Source organism: Muscardinus avellanarius, assembly GCF_963383645.1.
Source record: "Muscardinus avellanarius genome assembly, chromosome: 4".
Lineage (NCBI taxonomy): Eukaryota > Metazoa > Chordata > Mammalia > Rodentia > Gliridae > Muscardinus > Muscardinus avellanarius.
The window spans coordinates 65,931,469-65,953,001 of NC_137789.1; the positions used below are offsets into that span (position 1 = coordinate 65,931,469).

A 21,533-nucleotide genomic window follows, 5' to 3' on the forward strand; every position below is an offset into this window, starting at 1 on the left:
GAGTATTCAACATTATATCTTTATAATAATGAGAAATATTATTATATGTAATATATTTAATATTAATAGAATTCTATCCTGGATAATTTCTTGAACTCATGTTTTGATACCTCGTGTGATATTTTTCCTTCTGTTTGTTTGTTGCAGATCCTACGATAACTAGCTCATCTAGCACAGTCTTAACAATAGCTGATTGGTTGATAATATTTTCTGGATGGTATATTAATTTTCATTAGTTAAGACTAAATAACAGAGTATGCTCTGATGGCTCATATTTGATTGTGAATATATTTGTAGAGTATTTGAGATAGAGTACTATGACATCATTATTGGCCAGGACATGATACATGTGCTACACATGTCCTCACTGTGTGAATAGCCCTGTGGTTTGGGTTAGGTAAGGTCAAATAGCTTGGCCATTTGTGAAATCATAGCAATGAGAACATTACCTACATTGTGGTATTGTAAAAATAAGCTGAGTAAAGGTGTATGAAGCCCAGGGCATGATACCTGCCATGACCTAAGTTAGGACTCAACAAAACATAATTTGAGAATATGCCAATTCAGAAGTTTGGTTAAGTGCCAGAAAAAAATTCTTCCTTTTATAATTAATAAAACTGTCTGTAAACAGCCAGTGCTATATGATAGTCACCCTCAAACAAAGAGACTGTGAAGCTATTAGAGGAGGGCACAGGCTCAACACTCCAACATATAGGCACAGGTAGTAACTTTCTCAACAAGACCTCCAAAGCACAGGAAATTAAAACAAGAATTAACAAGTAGGATGACATCAAACTAAGACATCTCTTCTCATCAAAGAAAACCATCAAGAACCTAAAGAGAAAGCCTACATAATGGGAGAAGATCTTTACCTCTGATAGAGGGCTAATATCCAAAATATACAAAGAGCTTAAGACTCTACACAAGAAAAGCAAATAACGGAATCAAGAAATGGGCAACTGAATTGAATAGACACTTCACAAAAGAAGAGATACAAATGGCCAATAGATACATCAAAAGATGTTCAACATCTTTAGCCATTAGGGAGATACAGACCAAAACTATGCTGAGATTCCATCTAAGCCCAATCAGAGTGGCAAGCATAAAGAAGTCAAGTAACAACAAATACTGGAGAGGAGGTAGGGAAAAAGGAACTCTTTTACACTGTTTGTGGGAGTGTAACCTAGTTCAGCCACTATGGAGATCAGTGTAGAGATTTCTTAGAAAACTGGGAATGGATCCACCTTATGATCTGTCTATATCACTCCTGGGTATCTTTCCAAAGGGGTTGAAATCAGAGAACTACAGTAACATATGCATACCCATGTTCATAGCAGCACAATTAGTAATAGCCAAAATATGGAACCATCCTAGGTCTCCATTAACAGATGAATGGATTGGAAAATTATGGGATATGCACACAATGGAATTCTACTCAGCTATAAATAAGAAGAAGATCATGTCATTTGCAAGAAGATGGAAAGACCTGGAGAACGTTATGTTAAGTGAGACCAGCGAAGCACAGAAAGAAGAGACATATGTTTTCTCTAATATGCCCAAACTTGAGATTATTAGGGATACCAGAGGGACTCCAGAAAATGGAGGGGAAATCTCAGCAAAGCTAGAATAGAAGAGTAGGCGAGGAAGAAATCTGAGGTTGATTAATGGAGGAGCTACATTAAAATATGTGTATGCAGTATGATTAATCTGGACACTCATTGTTCTGAAAGGGGGGAAGGGAAACCAGGGGAGGGGGAAGGGCACCAAGTACTGTGTGAATGTACACCATTGTCAATATGATCCACATTATGATGTGAAAATATAGTGTACCAATAAAAAAAATTTGCCAACAGTTCATGGATTTCTGAGTCATAGGCTAAGATACAATCACCTTCTAGTTAAAGTAGGAGAAAATCACATGCATATGATATGATAATATATGAAAACAGGAAAATAAGATTCCATTATCAAGGAATCTTATTTCTAGAAAGTTTAGTTGCCTTAGGATTCAAATGTCTTTAAAAGAAAAGATATATTTCCCATGGGACCTGTTGATTAATAGATTAGTCCATTTCCTCAGAAAACTATTGGAAGAATTAAGAGCTGTTTCATGTGCAGGCTTAGTGTTTTGTATTGTGTGTATGAAAAGGAAAATAATTATTAACTAATACAATTTTTAAATTTTATCCTCATTCATAAAATCTTTTAAGTTAACTATTATCTAAGTCCCCTCAGGTTGCTATAACAAAATACTGCAAACTAGGCGACTTAAGCATAAGAAATTTATTTCTCCTAGTTCTGGAAGCTGGGAAGTCCAAGCCTAAGGTAGAGGTAGATTCAGTGTCTGGTGATGGCCTGCTCGCTGGCTCAGAGATAGCCCTTTTCACTATCTCTTCACATGGCCTCTTCTAGATATGTGTGTGTGTGTGTGTGTGTGTGTGTGTGTGTGTGTGTGTGTGTGAAAGAGAGAGAGAGAGAAAGAAGAAAGAAGGAGGAGGAGGTTGTACCTTCATTTTATAAGGGTACTAATTCCATAATGAGGTCATTACTCTCATGACTTAATCTAACCCTGATTTTTTTCTCAAATGCTCTACTTCCAAATACTACCAAATTGGGAGTTAAGGTTTCAGCAAATAATTTTTTGGGAAAGGCACAAACATTCAGTCCAAAAAAATTTATTATTATATCTAATTAAATATTAGAAAACAGAGATATATGCAAATTCATTAGCTTGTTCATTGTTCTCTTGTTATCAAGTATAAGAACTGAGTTTTGAATCCAGAAATGCCTGACTTATACACAAATATATATACATATATATGTATGTATGTATATATGTATTTGTGTATATATATTTGTATGTATGTGTATGTGTGTATATATATATGTGTATATATATATATATATATATATATATATATATATATATATATATTTGTTTCCGTACTGTGTTGCATGAAAGAGAGATGCAGTGCTGATTTTTCTAGCATTAGATTTGCCCCATGGGTATTCCAGTTTTGTTTTTATTCGGGACAGATAGAAGTTAGCCTTCTAATCTGATGTTGGTGGGGATTTTAACTATCCTTTTCATGTAAGGGACTCAAAAGCAGATTACAAATATATTTCTGTCTTTGTCATTTTCTCTGTTGCCTATATTTGACTTTACTTCTTATGAAAGTTACTAATTATGGCTGCCATGTTATAATCCTCAAGTTATTTAGGCTGAAAGTCTTAGGACTGCTTTACTTTCTTCTCTTTTGTGCATGAATACTTGGGTCTGCATTTGGACATATCAGTAGTTTGCCAGAGTAAGTTTGACTTTCCTAATCAATACACATTGCTCTGTAAAATGCTCCACCTACTGTACGGTCATAGGTTGCCTTCTTCCTGGGCATGTGTGTTCTTTGGGAGGATAGCTTTATTTTTCTCTCTCTGCCTTTGGGAAACTTATTGGGATTTTGCACCATGTGACAGTACTAGGAACCTTTCAGAAGTGATTGGGTCATGAGGCATCTTCCTTCTCATATAGAGCAATGGCATTGTCACAGGAGAGGATTAGTTATAGGAGTGGGTTACTGTTGAGTGCCACTGTCTCCTCTTCTCATGTGCTGGTTTGCTGTGATGCAGCAGGAAGGCTCTCAGAAGATGCTGGTGTGATATGTGTGACTTCCCAGCTTCCAGAACCATGACCCAAATAAACTACTATTCTTTAAAAATTGTCCCATCTGTGGTTTTCTGTTATCAAAGCAGAAAAGAGACTAAAACAGAAAAAAAATCCATTTTTATTTGTCAAATGTTCCACATACAGATTTAGGTGGGCTTCTTCTTAAACCCAGCCTCAGTAGATCTGAACCTGAACTCATAATACTCACCTTCACACCTTCTGCATCCTTAGTCTTCCCCTTCTCAGAAAATGCCCTTTCCCTTGGTCTCTGTCATCCTGTACTTCTCTCCCACCCATTTCACATGTCTGGTTAGTTATCGAGTCCTGGGGAGCCTTCTTCCTAAACTCCAATTGATGATGACGCTTGTGACCCCTTCCACCAGCCCTGCCCACGTTGCTCACAGAGCTTCCCCAATGCCCCTGCTATCCATCCTGCCAAAATGGTCTTTCTAAAGCAGAACTCATAGTGCCATTTCTTCATCACAAAATCTCCCAATGACTGTCCTTAGCTTGAAATATCAAATTCAAGCCTGGCAGCTTAGCATGGAGACTGACTCCACCCAGAACCAGAAGCTCCTATGTTGCCTCATAACTCCAATTTTTTTCAAAGGCTATTTTTATCTGCCTCAAGTGACCTTCTTCTGTTTAATCTTCATAGAAGATATCTACTAATATTTCAAACTCCTACACAAACAGATTCATCTTTAGCAGACATTTTGGACTTGGATTACCCAGTCTTTAAAAACCATCATTTTAATACGTAATGCTTATTGAAGATTTAATATATGCTAGATCACATCTAAACATTTATTGCTCATAATTGTCCTATGATATGTGTGTGTTCATGATCAGGGCTGAGTCACACAGCTCATTTAGAAAAGGAGCTGAGAGTCTACCTGGCCATTAAGCAGAACATTACTTGTCATACTTGCTTTAGTGCCTGTAAGTACTCAGTGAATATTCATGGAATGAATGACTACACAGATTGTTCTTGCCACTGAGTTAGCACCTTTAGGGGAAGGATTTGCTATCTGTTAAGCATTACAACTCTACTTCCATGCCACCTGTACCAAAATGGAAGGTAAACCAAGTTAATCCAGCAATGATAAGATGATGAAGGCCCAATGAGTGCTTATTGAATGACTTAATTGGAAAGCCTGAGTCTACTTTGAAGTACAGGTCCCAGAGTCACAGTCAATTGGAAAGATATTTAATAGCATTCACTAGCACTGAAGGTATTTCCCATGATACCAGCTGGTTGACCAGCACCCCAACTAGTACATAACTATCTGCCAAAACTCAGCTTCAAGCAGACATTGCCAGGATTCTCACATACCCCAGAATCACCTTGTAAGTGATTCAGGTAAGTCTCTGATCGCTGTCCTTCTCATTCATCGGAGGCCAAACAAGCTCAATGAGTAAAGCAGCAAATCCCAATGGAGAAGGGCATTTGGTAAGAGCAGGAGATTTGGTAGGTGGTAGGTTTGGAAAGAATAATGGATAGGTGGTTCAGCATTCTTGACCTAGTCCCCAACTATGATATCACCTCTTATTGTTAGCAGGGCAAAGGTGTTAATCTTTTTGAAATTCAGCTTTACAGAATAACCTAGGTCTTCACTGGCCCCACTGGTTCAACAATCACATGGGTCCCCTGAATCAAACTCACTAGCCTTGACTTTGGGTCCCTGCCTAGCTTGTAATTCTTGAGTCCTCATTGTAACTTTGTTTTCCAAGTTCCAGGGTAGCCTGTTTGTTCAAGTTTGATTCAATGACTGATTCTGACAATCTTTTTCTTAGGCTTTTCCTCCTAGATACCAGCTCTTCCTCCAAAACTCAATACACATTTTTTCCCTTCCTTGTCAGATTTTTTTCATGTTGCCATACAAGCTATAGCAGGAAATCTATCTCCTGATATTCTCTGTCTTCCCAGAGCTCCCACCGCCTGGTCTCAGCCAGTCGCAGCCACATCCTTGTATGTGTCCGGGTCACTCCGCTTCTCTTGTGCCCTTCCCTCAGATGCCCTCTTTTCCTTCCACCCATGCACACTTTCTAATTCCACTCCATCATACTTTCATGGAACCATCACCCATCATTCCCTCGGCATTGATCATCCCTGGCAACACCTCCTGCCTCAACCACTTATTTTAATCTTATTAAGTATTTTAACTGTTTTTAATTCTTCCATGAGCTTTCATGATCCTCGGAGATAAGAACTTTGATTATATCTCTAACATTCTTCATTGACCAGGACAACATTACATATAAGGAAGTAAGTATTTGAACTTACATTGTTACTCATTTAGGGTATTTATTATGCATAAATGCATTGTGAAAATTAATTAATTTAATTAGCTGAAGACCATTTGGTTGTGATCAAATTACATGTTTATGATTCCATGTTCGATGTGTTTATTTTATTGTCTTCGGCTATCCTTACCACACCAGACTCACTGCAAAAACAAAAACCCTTGTTATTCTTGGGAAAGAAAATATAAGTTAAGAACATGTTTGTTTGTTGGCTTTGGAGAGGATTAATAAGACAGTAAGGAATTTACCTAGGACTCATAAGTGTATGGGGACCTGGGAGGTTACTTCTTGATGCAACTGAAGCATCAGAAGCAACCTGCAGTGCTTCTTAGAACTCTTCATAGATGGTCTGTTCAAAAGAGATTTTTTCTCAGGCCTCTGATCTCAACATTTTTTATGTGTCACAAACTATATATATTCCCAAATAATCATTATTTATGCCTTGCTTCTCATACTGTTATCCTCTTCTTGGTTTAGGTTTCTGTGTAAATTATATGTTCTTCCAACTTCTCTTCCTTTCAGAATTGGTATAAAACTCCTGCAAATGTCTAATTTTTTTGGTACAAAGCCCGTTCAGATTATTTGGTACTATTTGTTAGCAGTCATCTAGTATTACTGTGTGAATATGTAATATAATTAATATAATAAAATATGTATACATACATATACAAGTTAATATTCTTTTTCTCTAATTTACAAATAAAATTTATTTTTGCAGTGTTAGGGATCAAACTCAGGGCCTCATACATACTAGCCAAATATTCTACCATGAAACTATTTCCCCAGCCTCATCTTTTGTTTTAAAGTGTTATTTATCCTAACATTGTTTCTTTTAAAAATAATAGTAATGTACAAGATGAAATGGCTGTATAATATTAAGCTCCGAACATGTCATCTGCCCACAGAAAAACTAAGAGCTCTTAGGTTTGCATACACATTCATTATACACAAATACATACACACTCTTATTCATTTTGAAGGTCTATGCACTATCTTATACATTTTAGAGAAGTAGAAACTCAGGCTTAGATGATTCTCCTTAGGTTCCTGGTTATAAAGCTGTTCCTTTATAAATGTTCCTGATTTTAGAGCTAGCCCTAGGAAAAGGTAGCATTTGAACTCTGTTCTTTCTAACACAGTATATCAATACTTTAATAGAAGGAATAAGTACCAAAAATATTGACTTGAGTCCCAAGATTGGATTTAAAAAATCTGTCAAGAATGAAACTATATAACATTATAAGAAATCCTAACTAAAATAAATTATTCCTTCAACTGATGGACTAAAAGAAATGAAGAGCTTTGGCAGCTTAAAAAAATAAAAGCATACATATATAATATGCATATATACATATGTAGTAGCTATATATAAAGTTAAATATGTCTAATAGCTATACATATATATATATATAGTTAAAAGGTCATACATGCAAAATTAATATTTATATGGAGATGAAAGTAGGGATATATACATAAACATACATATAAGTGGAGCCTAAAACAAAAAAATGCATATAATAATTGTAATTCCCAGGTATATTCTGAAGATAAAAGTCTATAATATCATCATACTGTTTATTAAGATAGTTTACAAAGAGGAAATAATGTGATTTATTTTAAAGTACCCTTAATGGGAGGTACTGTGTTTGAAGAAAGCTGACTTGACTTTATTACTGTGAATTTACCTTCAAGGCAAACATTTTTCAATCAACATTAATTTGCATATAATTTATCAAGAGAGGAGAAGTGCAAAATAATTTTGTTTAAAGATTTCCCTTTGTTTTAAGTGTCATTAGCAGTTCTGACTAATCCGATTTTTACAATCTCATCAGGTGCTTTTAGAAAATCTCTCTGAACTCATCTGGAGGACGCATTTACTCCTAAGTGTCCTATATTGCATTATGGCACAGCAGAGAGGCACAGTCTGCTACAGATGTTTATGTGAAATGCAGTTAACACTCTGCCAATTTAGTTTTTATAGGGACACAATCAATTTTTATTCATTTAAAAAACCAGAATGCTTTTTTTTTATTGTGTGCAGCCTCTCCTGATTATGTAGCTAAACAAATTATTTCTCTGTTTGTACTAAATAGTACTGTTGGGGCAGGGCAATGGCCTGGTATAAGTGTACCATATATACATCAGGCAAATAAATAATGGTTCTCTCTTAGGGTATGTTCCTTGGAGTAGGTTATTTAAAACATTTTTTAGGCTTACTTACTGTAAATATGCATAAATGGAATGTAAATCTTACATTGGGTAGTTTAGTCTGTGGGCTGTGTCATCTGATCTTATGTTTCAATAGAATTTTATAGTTTATAGGATACTTTCATGTACATTAGGTTACATCATTTAAGATGGTTAGGTTCTGTTATTAAGACGTTGGAACATTTAGTTATCTCTGTTTTTCTTCTGAAAGATTCTTGTAGCTCTACAGGTCATTGCACTACCATTTAAAATTTTGTCAACAAGTGTCAATATTAGTCATGATGTATAGCAAAATATTTAAAAGACTAATGTTAAAATGATCTCAATGATTGGGAGAAGTGCATTTATGCATTTGATACTTTAAAATTTATCATGCCTAAGTTTAGTGAAAACTTATAACAACAGAATAGAGAAACATACCCACGCTGGCTGTATGGACCCCAGTGCATACTGAACTTGGTGTACTTGAATCCATGCAATACTGACATGGGCTAAATAGTGCCAAGAATAGGTCCTAGATCAGGAGATTTTCTTAGAGACAGATAATAAAGGCAGCTACTAGGAAGTTTTTCAATAGAATTTGGTAGACTTCATTTACAGGGCAACACTAAGTAAATTATTATAAATTAATAATTATAGTTTTATAAAGTTTTTGCATTTGAGATTTAAGCAGCATGGCAAATACCATAAATCTGATTAGGGAAAAGTAGAACAGTGTCTAAATAGTCTTCTGCTTTACCTTACTAGAACCCCTTCCCCCAAAAAATTCTAAAGTAAGTAATTGAATTGTTTCTGTTTACATTTTTTTTTTTTGGTGGCACTGGGGTTTCTGGAAGCCCTTCTACCTCCGGGCTACACTCCCAGACCTATTTATACATTTTTTTAAAATTTGGAAACATGCCCGGCTCTGTTTACATTTTTATCCCAAACACAAATCTTTATTTTGGGGTTCACTTTTATTTAGTTTGTGCTTCATTAGATAATTTTAGATACTAAAAAGGAAGAAAATGAATGTATTTACCAATTAAATATGAATCGACCTATTCATTAATTGATACTACATTACACTACATATTAGTTACCAAGGAATAAGCCATATGTACTTTTTCCTCAAGAAGTTCATAGTTTATTTTAATAGCGCAGGTTAAATGCCAAAATGCCAAGCAATAAAAATAGATTTAAAAATGTAGTGTTGCTATAGTAGAGATTCCTTGAGGTAGCTATGATTATGCGAGTAAAGTAAGAATAAATGGAATACAGAGAATATTTATTGTGAGTTAAAAAATATAAGGTTTCCTAGAACCTCAAATGATGGGTAGGAATTGGGTAGATGGAAAGCATAATTCTGGAGAAACCCACTTTCCTTATTTGAAATGTTTGTCACATTTTTAGAACTGTAAATTTTTTCATTAATCTTCAAAAGGAAGCTGCATGGCATGTATAGTATGTATGTGCCGACATATATATACATATATACATACACACATACACAAATGTAAGTGAATATCTATATATATGTTTACACATATACATACACATATACATATAAATACAGTATTACAATGAATTACACACTTTTTTGCATAAAATATGCTTTGGTAAAATTGCTCTATGAAACCTTGAATCATCTCAGTATATTTAGGCTTCTTTTAGTTGCATATACACTTTTCATAAATATTACACTCAGTTCTTTTGAACAATTACTCAAATTCATTAAAAATTTCTGAATTATCAGTTATTTTCTGTTTTTGTATCCTATAGCTTGGTTAATTTATTCCTAATTACTTGGTTAATTTATTCCTAATTACTGATAACCATTTGTTCACATCTACTTGTGCTTGTTACACAGAAGCTGAACAAAACATTTCAGTCATACTTCTTAAGTACTTCATTTCCTTAATAACCTTTTTCTACTTCAGGTTAACTCTAATTTTTCCCTTGTAAAAAAATCTGCCTTACTCCACTTATATTTTACCAAAATAATCAATGTGAATAGCTTTTCTGAGCTAAATCAATGCCATTACTTACCTAATTTTATAAATTGTTTCCTTCTGCAACATTTCTTTATCACTGAAGTAACGTGCCAAAGATGTCCTTTGAAAAATGGATTAGCAAGAAAATGAGTGTATTGGACAGCTTTGGTCAGCTTTGTGTCACTATGACCAAAGTACCTGATAAGAACAAAGGAGGAAGGTTTATTTTTGCTCATGATTGCAAAGGTTTAGTCCATGATTGGCTGGCTCCAAGGCAGAAACATCATGGTACCAAGGGATGATGGAAGAAAGATACTCAGTTTATGGTGGCCAGGAGGCAGAGAAAAAAAGAACAGGAATAGACATAGTGTCCAAGTTCAGCACCCAGGGATCTACTTCCCCCAGCCATGCAACATGTGACTATAGTTACCACCCAGTAAATCCATTCAAATTATTAGCCATGAATAAATTAATTCACTGATGAGGTTAGAGCCCTCATAATTCAATTTTTCACATCTGAACATTTCTAAATTGCCAAACACATGAGCTTTTAGGGCACATTCTATATCTAAATCATAACCCTGAGGTAGTTTCTTATTATTATGTCTACAAAAGAAATAATGGAATACCCACTAGTGTGAAGTTTAGTGATTTATGCTGAAGCATGTTATTTTCAAGGTTTCAACTTGAAACTAAAATAAATATAGACGATTATTAATCTCATGGAGAATGGGTAATAAGTATATGAATATTTACATATGCATCCAATCGCAACTCCATCCTTCAAGTGATTAGGCAAAAAAAAAAAAGAAAAATTTTGGAATTCTCCTTAATTCTGAGTTTTCTTTCATACCCAGAATGTAGTTCATTCACAAAATCAGTGCCTATGGAGAAAAATAAAGAACATATGGTGAACTGCCCACTGCTTAATAACTACACTGCTGCCCCTCTGGTACAGGCTGCCATTATTCCCCAAGTGGATTTTTGAAATATACTCTTCTTTTGAAATATACTCCAGTTTTTTTTAATATACTCACTGCTTCATCTGTTTCATTCTATTCTTAATAGCCCAAAGTGTTTTCACTCAAAAGCAAGTGAGACCCTGTCATTCCTCTACTCAGAACCCTCTGTCGGTTCTCACCTCACTCAGAGTAAGAGCCAATGGGCCTCAAGACTCTGAAGGGTCTGGCCTTGGTGACACCACCAATATAACCACCTACCCCCTCCCTTGACTCCTTCAGATATGCTGGGTGGTCTGTTGTCCTTTAGCCCACCAATCACACTCCCAGTCACGACCTCTGTATCTGCTCTTCCTGGTTCCTTCACTGTTCTTTCTTCCTGACATCTTTGTGGACTGCTCTCTTGCCAGTTTCTGGTCATCACCAACATGGAATCTTCTTGGTGAGATTTTCTTTTTGCATCTGCATTGAAACTGCAACCCCCTAACTCCTGCAAGAAACTATTGTTTCTACTGTACCAGTTACCACTTAAGGCACTAGATACTTTCCTTGTTTATTATGTGCCTCCCTCTCTATTTGAATCTAAGTATTTATGTCTGTTTAACTCAAAATTATTTATATGACATTGAAGTAGATTATCATACTTACTTAATTTCCAACATTGAAATATTCTGAGAAATCTTAAGAGAAGTGAGAAAATCCAGAAGTTTTCATATTCTTTTTTTTCTCTTCAAACTGTTCTCCCTACCTTTTCACATGTGCAATATACTATTAATTTCTAGTTATTAGAGAGCCATGAAAAGCTCTAGAAAAAAAAATTTCAAATTCTACTTCTAGAAGCCATAGTAGTTTGGGCTAAAGGAGTGTTTCCTCTGGGTAGGATTCCTGGGCGTGGCAGTTTGTCATCAGATCACATGGCTGATTTGATCTTAACAGTAGTCCATGTGTCTTTAAACTTTTGGTTTATATGTTCCCTGAAACATGGAAAGTTTTAATTTCACAAACTTTATTATCATGTACCAGGAATTATTTTAAATTAGAGAATAAGTTAAAATACAAAGCACCTTTAAATGAAAACTTGGAATAGTCTTAGGGTGGTTCTTATGATATCTAGATGTCTTCTTGTAGCCCTTGTTCAATCTATCAATCTGGTAGTTCCATTTGCTTAACTTACTCAGAGTTATCTATTATGGGTTAAATTTATATCATCCCCAAATTGATATATATACCTATGTCCCCCAGTACTTTAGAATGCGACTACATTTGAAGATCTGGCCTTTATAGAGATGACTAAGGTTAAAAAAAAAAAAAAAAGGTGAGAGAGGGTGGGTCCCAATCTTATATAACTGATGTCCTTATAAGAGGACTAGGACAAAAATATGCTCATGGGCAGAGGAAGGAGCAGAGAGAACAAAGGCAAAAGGCATCCACCTATTAGTCAAGGGGTGAGGTCCCGGGAAAGACCAGACACCTTGGTCTTAGACTTCTGCCCCTAGAACTATAAGAGTAAATTGCTGTTGTTTAAGCTTCCTGGTCTCTGCTATTTGGTTATGGCAGCCCTGACAAATGTATGGCACTTTATTGATGAAATTCACAAGGGTCCTGTGGTAGCCCCAAGCCCTTTCCTTTCCTTTTGGGTCCCCTGAGAGCACACTGCATCCAGCCTTTATAGGTAGATTTTAGGAATGTAAACTTCACCAGACCCTAAACCATAATTGTTTATGTTTATGATTTCTGTTATATTGTCATCTTTTACATTTGCATGTAGAGCATTATTCTACTTCCAAAGTAGACATATAAATAAAAACAAGATGAAAACATGGCTATTAATCTTGATTCTTATAATCTAAGAATTATGAATAGTTTATAAAGGTAAACAGATGTTCATAGAATGAAGCAACTAAGAGAAATACTGGTGATGCTTAAGCAAACTCTTGAAAACTTTGTGAGAATGAGATTAATGGAGTAAAAAGAATTGTATTCCATGCACTGTAAATAGCAAATATGTGTGGGCTTGGATAACCTAGGATATGAGTATATCAGGCTAGTTGAATAGAGTGATCATGTCTTGACAAGCTGTCAAATTAAGACTTCATAGAAGTCATAGAAGAGCTTCCTAAGATTGTAATGAGGTGAGTGATATATGCAAAATGATACCTTTGGAAAAACAATATAGTAGAGCTGCGTAGAAAGGCTTGGGAGTGGGGGTGTTGTATCAAGATGATGTCCTTTGCAGTCTCTTTCAGTGATACAGGATAATGCTCCCCAAAGCATTATCTGTAGCTCCCTCAAAAGAAGGGACTCATGGTTAAATAAATGTAGAAAATTCTAATGTGGATTGCTGCTATAGTGAGGCACAATGCAAATACTGACTTAATTATGTATAATATATTGTCAAATCTTAGGAATTTTCCTTTCCTGTCTTTTCCTTTTTATGGGAAATGAGTGAGAAATGCCTCCAAGTATCCCACAAAGTTAGTCATTCATAGAAGAGTGACACTAGGCATCATAGGTCTAAGCGGGGGGGGGGTAGCCAAAGAAAGCAGTGGACTCAGAGACATTTCTAAGGGTGAGTTGACATGATCTCTGCATGGGCAGTGAGAGGGATGGTCAATGAATATATAGTTTGAGGAAGGGAGACAGGAAGATGATTCTCGCTTCTCTGTCTAGAAAGCAATCCTGGGAAACAAGGACTGTATCTTATTTCCTTTCTCTTTCTTATTGTACGTAGCAGAAGACTGAGAATATGATCTATATTCAACAAAGAGATATTAATAGATTTTTTGTTTGGTATCTGAATTAATATGAGAGAGAAGACTAAGATATTAAATTCTAGGCTATCTGTAACTATTAAAGCTAAATTAAAAATTCCTCGTATACCCTAGAGGGTTTTGGGTGTCTACCTTGACCCTACAAAGGCTTTATCCACTCTGTAAAACCAACCTTTCCTGTCCCATGTTCTTAGGACCTATAGGGTTTTTTTCATTTTTATTTTTGTTTTCTGCTTCCTGTTTGCTTCCAATTTATTTGCAACCACTGTCTTTTTGTTATTCCTTATCTCCTCCCATTTGCCTTTTGGGTTTGATCTTAAAGTTGCTTTGGCTCTGCACTCTACAAGGACTCTATTTTTACACTCTGGCTCTTCATTTCTGGCTGCTTCAGGAACCCTTTATAGCCCCAGACCTGGTTGGTTTCAAGGATAACAAGCTCCTGGCCAGCATCCCAGATGGGCTGGCTCCAGCCTCCCACAAGAGAATCGATTATTTGTCATGAGTTATTTCTAGACATGACACAACTGGAGGTTCTTATCCCAAATCAGGAATGATGATGCAGGGCACTATTCCCAACATTATTGATTCATGACTTCCATCTTACTTTTTTTTTTTTTTTTTTTTTTTTTTTGCGGGTCTGGGGATGGAACCCAGGGGCATTCGACCTCCAAGCTAAATCCCCTGACCAATTTTTTTCTTTATTTTGAAACAGGGTCTCCCTAAGTTGTGGAGGGCCTCACTAAGTAGCTGAGGCTGTCCTCGAACCACGATCCTCTGGTCTCAGCATCCTGAATGCTAGGATTACAAGCCTGCGCAACCATGCCCAGCCCATCTTATTCTTAGCTCCCCTCTTTTCCAAGATTTCAAGTTGGGTCCCCAGTATTTACTCACAAAATATATTGTCTATTGTCTATTATCCAACTGTATTCTCAGGATAATTTCTTCACGTAAATGTAGTTTTCAGGTTGTAAATTGGGACTTCTAGCCACTTTGTTGACTGGTTGTGTGTGACATCAGTCTCCTGTAACTGTAACAAATATGAGAATAAAAATGATAATCTCTTTATGATACCTCTCTTATGGTTATGGGAAAGATCAAATGAGATGATAAACATACAGAATTTAGCAGATGCTGACATGGAAGTGTTCAATAAAAGTGAGCTATTACTTGGCCCCTCAGAGATAATGAAACCTATGAATTAAAAGTTTTATTTTCAGATTAATATTTTTATGTAAAGTATATTTGTTTCTTTCAAATTTATGCAATGGCCCAGGCCATACCAACAAGCCATTATTTCATGGTTATTTTGTATTAATTTACTTATATTTTAAAGATACAGTTCCAAAATCTCTTTATATGTAAATAATTCTACTGAAATATATACATATTAATGTACATCTATATCTTAAACATGTACTCTAATAATATGTTATAATACATGATACTTATTATTACAGGTGATAACATAATACATAACAATATATATATTTCTAGTTTTTTTTTTTTGTTTTTTTTTGCGGTACTGGGGATGGAACCCAGGGGCAGTCTACCTCCGAGCTACACCCCCAGCCCTATTTTTTATTCTTTATTTTGAAACTGGGTCTCACTGAGTTGCAAGGTGTCTCACTAAGTAGCTGAGGCTGGCCATGAACCGTGATCCTCCAGTCTCAGCCTCCAGTCTCAGTCTCAGATTACAAGAGTGTGTCAGCACACCCAGCCTATAATAATGTATATAAATATAAATACAGACAGTTCTTATTTTAAGAGCCTGTTCTTATAACTATTTTCCATAGAGCACTTGACTTTATTGATAATGCCACACCCAGCCTATAATAATGTATATAAATATAAATACAGACAGTTCTTATTTTAAGAGCCTGTTCTTATAACTATTTTCCATAGAGCACTTGACTTTACTGATAATGCCAAAATTAAACTACTGTATGTTTTTTGCTCACATCACCCAAAAAATCCCAATTTGTAAAATCTTAATAATTTCTGTATTTATGGTTCCTCTTAATATCAACAGGAATAATAAAGTAGTAGTTGTATAGGTATGAGAACTGTTCTGTACATAAAATATTATTCTCAATATTTTCATCAAAGGAGCTAACACCAGTAATTCACTTTCAAGCTCTGATTTCCTGTCCTCCCTATATGTACATAGGTGAGAAGGCTTGGAGGTATTCAGGTTCAGGGATGCCTACTGAATAATTGTAGAAAATAAACACCCTAGGAAGTATGGAAAAGGTGAATGGCAATAAAAAATGTTACTAAACAGAGATTTCAGCTTTCTTTCTTGTTTCTCCTGGCATTTTTCAAAGGAAATGACACAGTGGCTCTGAGATTTTCCTGTCACATGCTTAATTTGCAACAGTATTAGAAAGGAAAGCCATTGTGAAGTAGAAAAAGAAAAGAGCAGTTAGGACACTTTAATGAACACTTGAATGCACCTCAAATGAAAAGCAGATGTTCTTTGTTAAATCTAACAACGTTTCTTATTCAGATCCAGGTAACTAGACTGAGCTAGTGGGGTAGAATTGGCTGCAGCAGGACCATGTTCTAGGGCAGTGTGTTTATCTCATATTATGTACAGAGTAGTTCCCTATTCCTTCTGCCTTCAGATAAAAGGGAGGCATTTGAAAGTTTGTGCCTGTAAGATTAATCTTATTCATGCATTTTGCGTTACACTTTTTCTCTATAAGATAGAAGTTTTTCAATTCATGAAATTATTGTAGTTTTGTAACAATTGCATAAATCTTTTTCTGGCATATCATTATGGGTTTTAAAAATGGAACATCACCACACAACAACATAGGCTGGTAGTAATGTTTTAAAGCAGCAACTGAGCCGGGCGTGGTGGCGCACACTTGTAATCCCCGCGCTTGGGAGGATGAGACAGAAGGATCATGCAGGTTCGAAGCCAGCCTCAGCTACTTAGTGAGGCTCTCAGCAACTTAGTGAGACCCTGTTTCCGAAAAAAATATAAGATAGGTCTGGGAGTATAGCCTGGAGGTAGAAAGCCTCTGGGTTCCACCCCAAGTACCACCAAAAAAAAAATAAAATAAAAATAAATAAAGCAGCAACTGATGTTATGTTACATACATTTTATTAATATTCTCCTCCCCTAAGAAGAAAAATGTGTATTCACTTTCTCCATTAAAAAACAAAATAACACTAATCAAAGATCTTTGTGGGTAATTCATTTCTGTCCACCAGTCAGTAATTCTTTCTCCTGTGTGCCAAAATCTTGGTTTTCCTCCCAACTGATTCATTCAGTGAAAGCAGTCATGAGACACTGCACTCACCCATGGGATCCTTTCCTGAAAATATAAATATAAACTATATTACTCTTCCAGCTTTAGCAAGCTTCGAGATATACTTTGATTATGTCTATGACATTCTTCATTGTCCAGCACAACATTACATATATGTAATATATATGTAGAATTACACTGACATTCCTCGTGTTAACGCATTATTAATTATTAAATTCATGGTTTCACTGGGCATTATGCAGGGTATAAAAAGAGGTGCAATCTTAGCCTACAAGCCAGTGAGAGATGTAGTGATTTACTCAGTAGCCTTCAAGAAGGCAATGGAGAAATAGAGCTAATTCAGACTGTAATCAGCTGCTCCAAGTGGACTTAATCTCCTTAACTGTTTTGTGTCTCTTTATTTCTGTGTATGTTTTGGTTTAATGCCTGGTAAATTTATTCTTTTTTGTTTTGAATCTTTGTTATTTCTAAAAAAAATAACTTTCAAAAACAATGCTACAACCAGGTCATTAAACATCAGGGGAGATGATATAATAGACTAACCAAACAACACGGGCAGAAAGAAAAGGATGCACAGGCCAATGTAGTTTTGCAGGGCCTGCCTCATGTCAGCTCCTATCTGAAGTAAAACCAAGGTCAACTTCAACATTCAAAAGGAGATGGAAAAAAATGCAGTGTTTTGAGAAGACAGGAATCCTAGCTCTAGAACCACTTCTAAGTTTAGTTCAGTCATACTAGGAAGGAAAGGTGAGAGAGTGAGTGGTTCAGAGCACACCGGCTCCACACTGTACTCAAAATCACCTGTCCCTCTCAAATAGGAATCATTTAGCACACCAGTATACAATCCATGCTCTGCAGATTGAGGCCATGCCTTCTAATTTCTCATTCTGAGTCTTCTTCATATTTTGGTTTTTTTCCTCTCTTCTCCTTTAGGAATCTTCAGGGTTAATTCCTAAATTAAAACCAGGGCTATTGCAAAATGAAAATCTTTGAGGTTCATACAAAGTAAAACAGGACAAAATTTTCAACCACACATCAAAATACAAAAGTGTTTTATTTACGGAAGTTGAGACAGGAGAATCACAGGTTTTAAGACAGCCTCAGCAATATAGGAAGGCTTTCTACAACCTAGTGAGATTCTATTTCTTAACAAATAATAAAAGGAAAAGAGATGGGGTATAGCTCAGCAGTAGAATGCCTCTGGGTTCCAATATATATATATATACATATATATATATGTATATATATATATTCCATATATATTATATATTATTATATATATAATTATATATATATGTTCCATATATATTATATATATGTTCCATTATATATATATTCCATTATAATATATATACATAATATATGTATATATTATATTATGTGAATGTGTGTGTGTGTGTGTGTGTGTGTATGTACTGGGGATTGAACCCAGGGTCACTCTACCTCTGAGTTATACTTCAGGACTCTTGTAATTTTTTTTGAAACAGAATGTTACTAAATTACTGAGACTCAAACTTGTGCTCTTCCTGTCTTAGCCTCTAAAGTACTAGGATTAGAAGTATGTGCCACCATGACTGGCTAAAAACAGCTATTTTAGAAAAAAGATAATAATTACAAGTCTATCCACTTCAGCATTAACAGGAAGTAGATGTGGGAATTGATGTTTCTTAATTTATAAAGTAAAATATAAAGTCATCGATCTTTGACATTGCAAAATTTTTTGCTTGATTTTAAGAAAACCCAATCTCTATTTTTGAGACCTGGTTGTTGAAATATTAGAGGAAAGGTCTAAAAAGGACAAATAACCCAGTTTAAATGTCTCTGATAATAAGGCAGAAAACTGATTGTAATGGTTTGAATTAGAAATGTTTGCCTAGCTAGGCCCTTCACAACTTAGTGAAAACCTGTTTCAAAAATTAAAAAAGACTAAAAAATAGGGCTGAGGTTGTAGCTCAGAGGTACAGTGCCCCTGGTTTTCATCCCCAGTACCGCAAAAAAAGGTCTGCCTAACTCTCACATAAACAGGTAGCAATGTAGGAAGCAGAGCTTTATTGCTAAGAAGAGGTCCCTAAAGGTGGCCTTGGGGACTTTCTAAGATCCCTCCTCCCCCTGCAGACTTTCTCTGCCTCAGACTTCCATGATTGAGAGCAAAGCTGTGGGTGCTTTATCTCTACACTTTCCACCTCCATCCTCTGAGTTTCACATAATTGACCTCACATTGACTGAACCCCAAATCTCCAAAAAACTGAGAACAAATAAATCTGCCTTCCTCCAAGTTCTATGGTCAGTTGTTTTGGATTATAACAGTGAGAATGTTAACTGAGACACTGATCTGCTCAAAGACAATGCTCCTGATAGGCCAGGGATCAGCCAGGGGGGATCAGAGAGGGGGAGCATGTTTCTTTGTCCTCTGGTCAGTGGTTACTAGATTAATACTTCCCAAACCCCCAACTTTTTCTCTCCTCCAGACTCCAGTGAGACTTCTTTGGCAAGATTCTTTGGCAAATAGCAGATCTTATGCATTGAATAAATCTTGTATATCTAATATCCTGCCAGTCAGTGTGCTCCTCCCCTGTTTAACTCCTACAATTCAGTGATGCTTTGCATGTAAATGTTAAGACTACCTTGTTTGTTAAAGTCTCTATGGAAGAATGAAACTGATTGCAATTAAGTTTTTTTAGAGTTATAAAATCACATTATTAAAAACTATATTTTGTACCCTATGGTTAAATAAGGAAATTACCCACATCAGTCAATTCAGGTCACACTAAAATGCATGATTAACTTACAAATGTTTATTCTTATTATTCAACATTATAATATATTAACCAGAACAGATACTATTATATTTGCTCTTTTTGGTTTCACTTCCCATAACCAAACATCTTAGCAAAACAAATACAAAGTCGTATTATATCAGTTGAACCACATGAAGTGGTACTGTATGACTTTACTCAATACCACGATACCTTTTCTGCCACCCCCCACCTCTAGACATCCAACCAGTAGCAAAATTTGTCTCAGAATCTCTCTTTGGGGTTTATTCTCCATCATTTTAAGTGTTGGTCTGTCCAGGGATTCCCTAGAGTGTTATCTTTCTTTCAGCTTATTTAAGCAAGCATACTTGTCTAGGGCTAGAATACTGAGATGTGATGTCAATGGCATTGGTGAGACCAAAGCAAACAAATACATTCACACACATACCTTAGAGTTTAATGGAAAACTTATTGATTAAAGAAGATACCTGTAAATGGGTCACCAAAATCCACACCTGAACAGGAATCAGGAGCTAATGATGCTAAACTCTTTAGATCTAGGAGGAAATTCCTTCATTTCTTGGTTGCCCACAGAATATACTTTTCCCATTGTGTATGCATGTAGGAAGGATGTTTAGTCACATTTTAGAAAAAGTAATAAATTTAAACTAATCCAAAAATTTTATAGGCTTTGTTAAAAATAAGACAGCATTTTCTTAGGTTTGTAGAACTTATTAGTATACCTTGTGTCTATAAATTATATTTTACTATTTCAGAAATGTATTGCTTTCTCTCTGTCTTTAAGAAACCACTTTTTTCTTCTTCTTTTTTTTTTTTTAGTGGTACTGGGGATGGAACCCTTCTACCTCCAGCCTATACTCCCAGACCTATTTTATATTTTATTTGGAAAGAGCGTCTCTTAAGCCAGTGCACTGCCTTCAAACCTGCACGATCCTTCTGTCTCTGCCTCCCAAGCATGGGGATTATAAGCGTGCGCCACCACTCCCAGCAAGAAAACACTTTTGAAAGTGCACATTTTACTTAAATCAATGAAGAAAATGGGTGAGCAAGCTCTGTCCTCCTTTTCAGAGCCCTACTGAGTTTTCTTTGAGACCTTTGGTGATTGGCTACTAGAAGTCCAGTGACAGTGCTCCTGGTACATGACATGTCACCTGGCAGGCCATCAGGAACCCACCCTCTGGCCAGGCTGAGGACACACTGAAATGTCACATAAAACCAACCATTCCAAGATTAAGATATAAAACCTTGAGGGCAAGCTCCAAGGGAACTACTGTCAATCCTGAAGAACAGAGGGAAAACTGTACAGACTGCAAAGGTTCTTCTCTAGCCAGGCAGACAAGGTGCCTGCGCTGTGTGTGCTGTCCTGCTGAGACCCACAGCCCAGTAAGAACATTTGAATAGAATATATTTGGTGCAGTGTAATCATACATCTTGATGATATGCAGGGCACAGAGGCTTACATGCATGCAGTACTCATTGAGCCCTACCCCAGTTCCCATCTCTCACCTTCCCCACTTTCCATGCTTAGCACAGTGATTAGCTTTGATAAGATTATGTATGTACATCGTGTCCATTGAGGTGTTGTCCTCTTCAAGT

General features: G+C 36.0%; 1 protein-coding gene across 3 annotated transcripts in view; it reads left to right on the forward strand.

Annotated features, from left to right (window-relative positions):
* Nucleotides 1–21,533, forward strand: part of EYA1 (EYA transcriptional coactivator and phosphatase 1) — a gene marked incomplete at both ends in the record, with an annotated part of 350,889 nt that overhangs the window by 109,654 nt on the left and 219,702 nt on the right. The window lies entirely within an intron of this gene.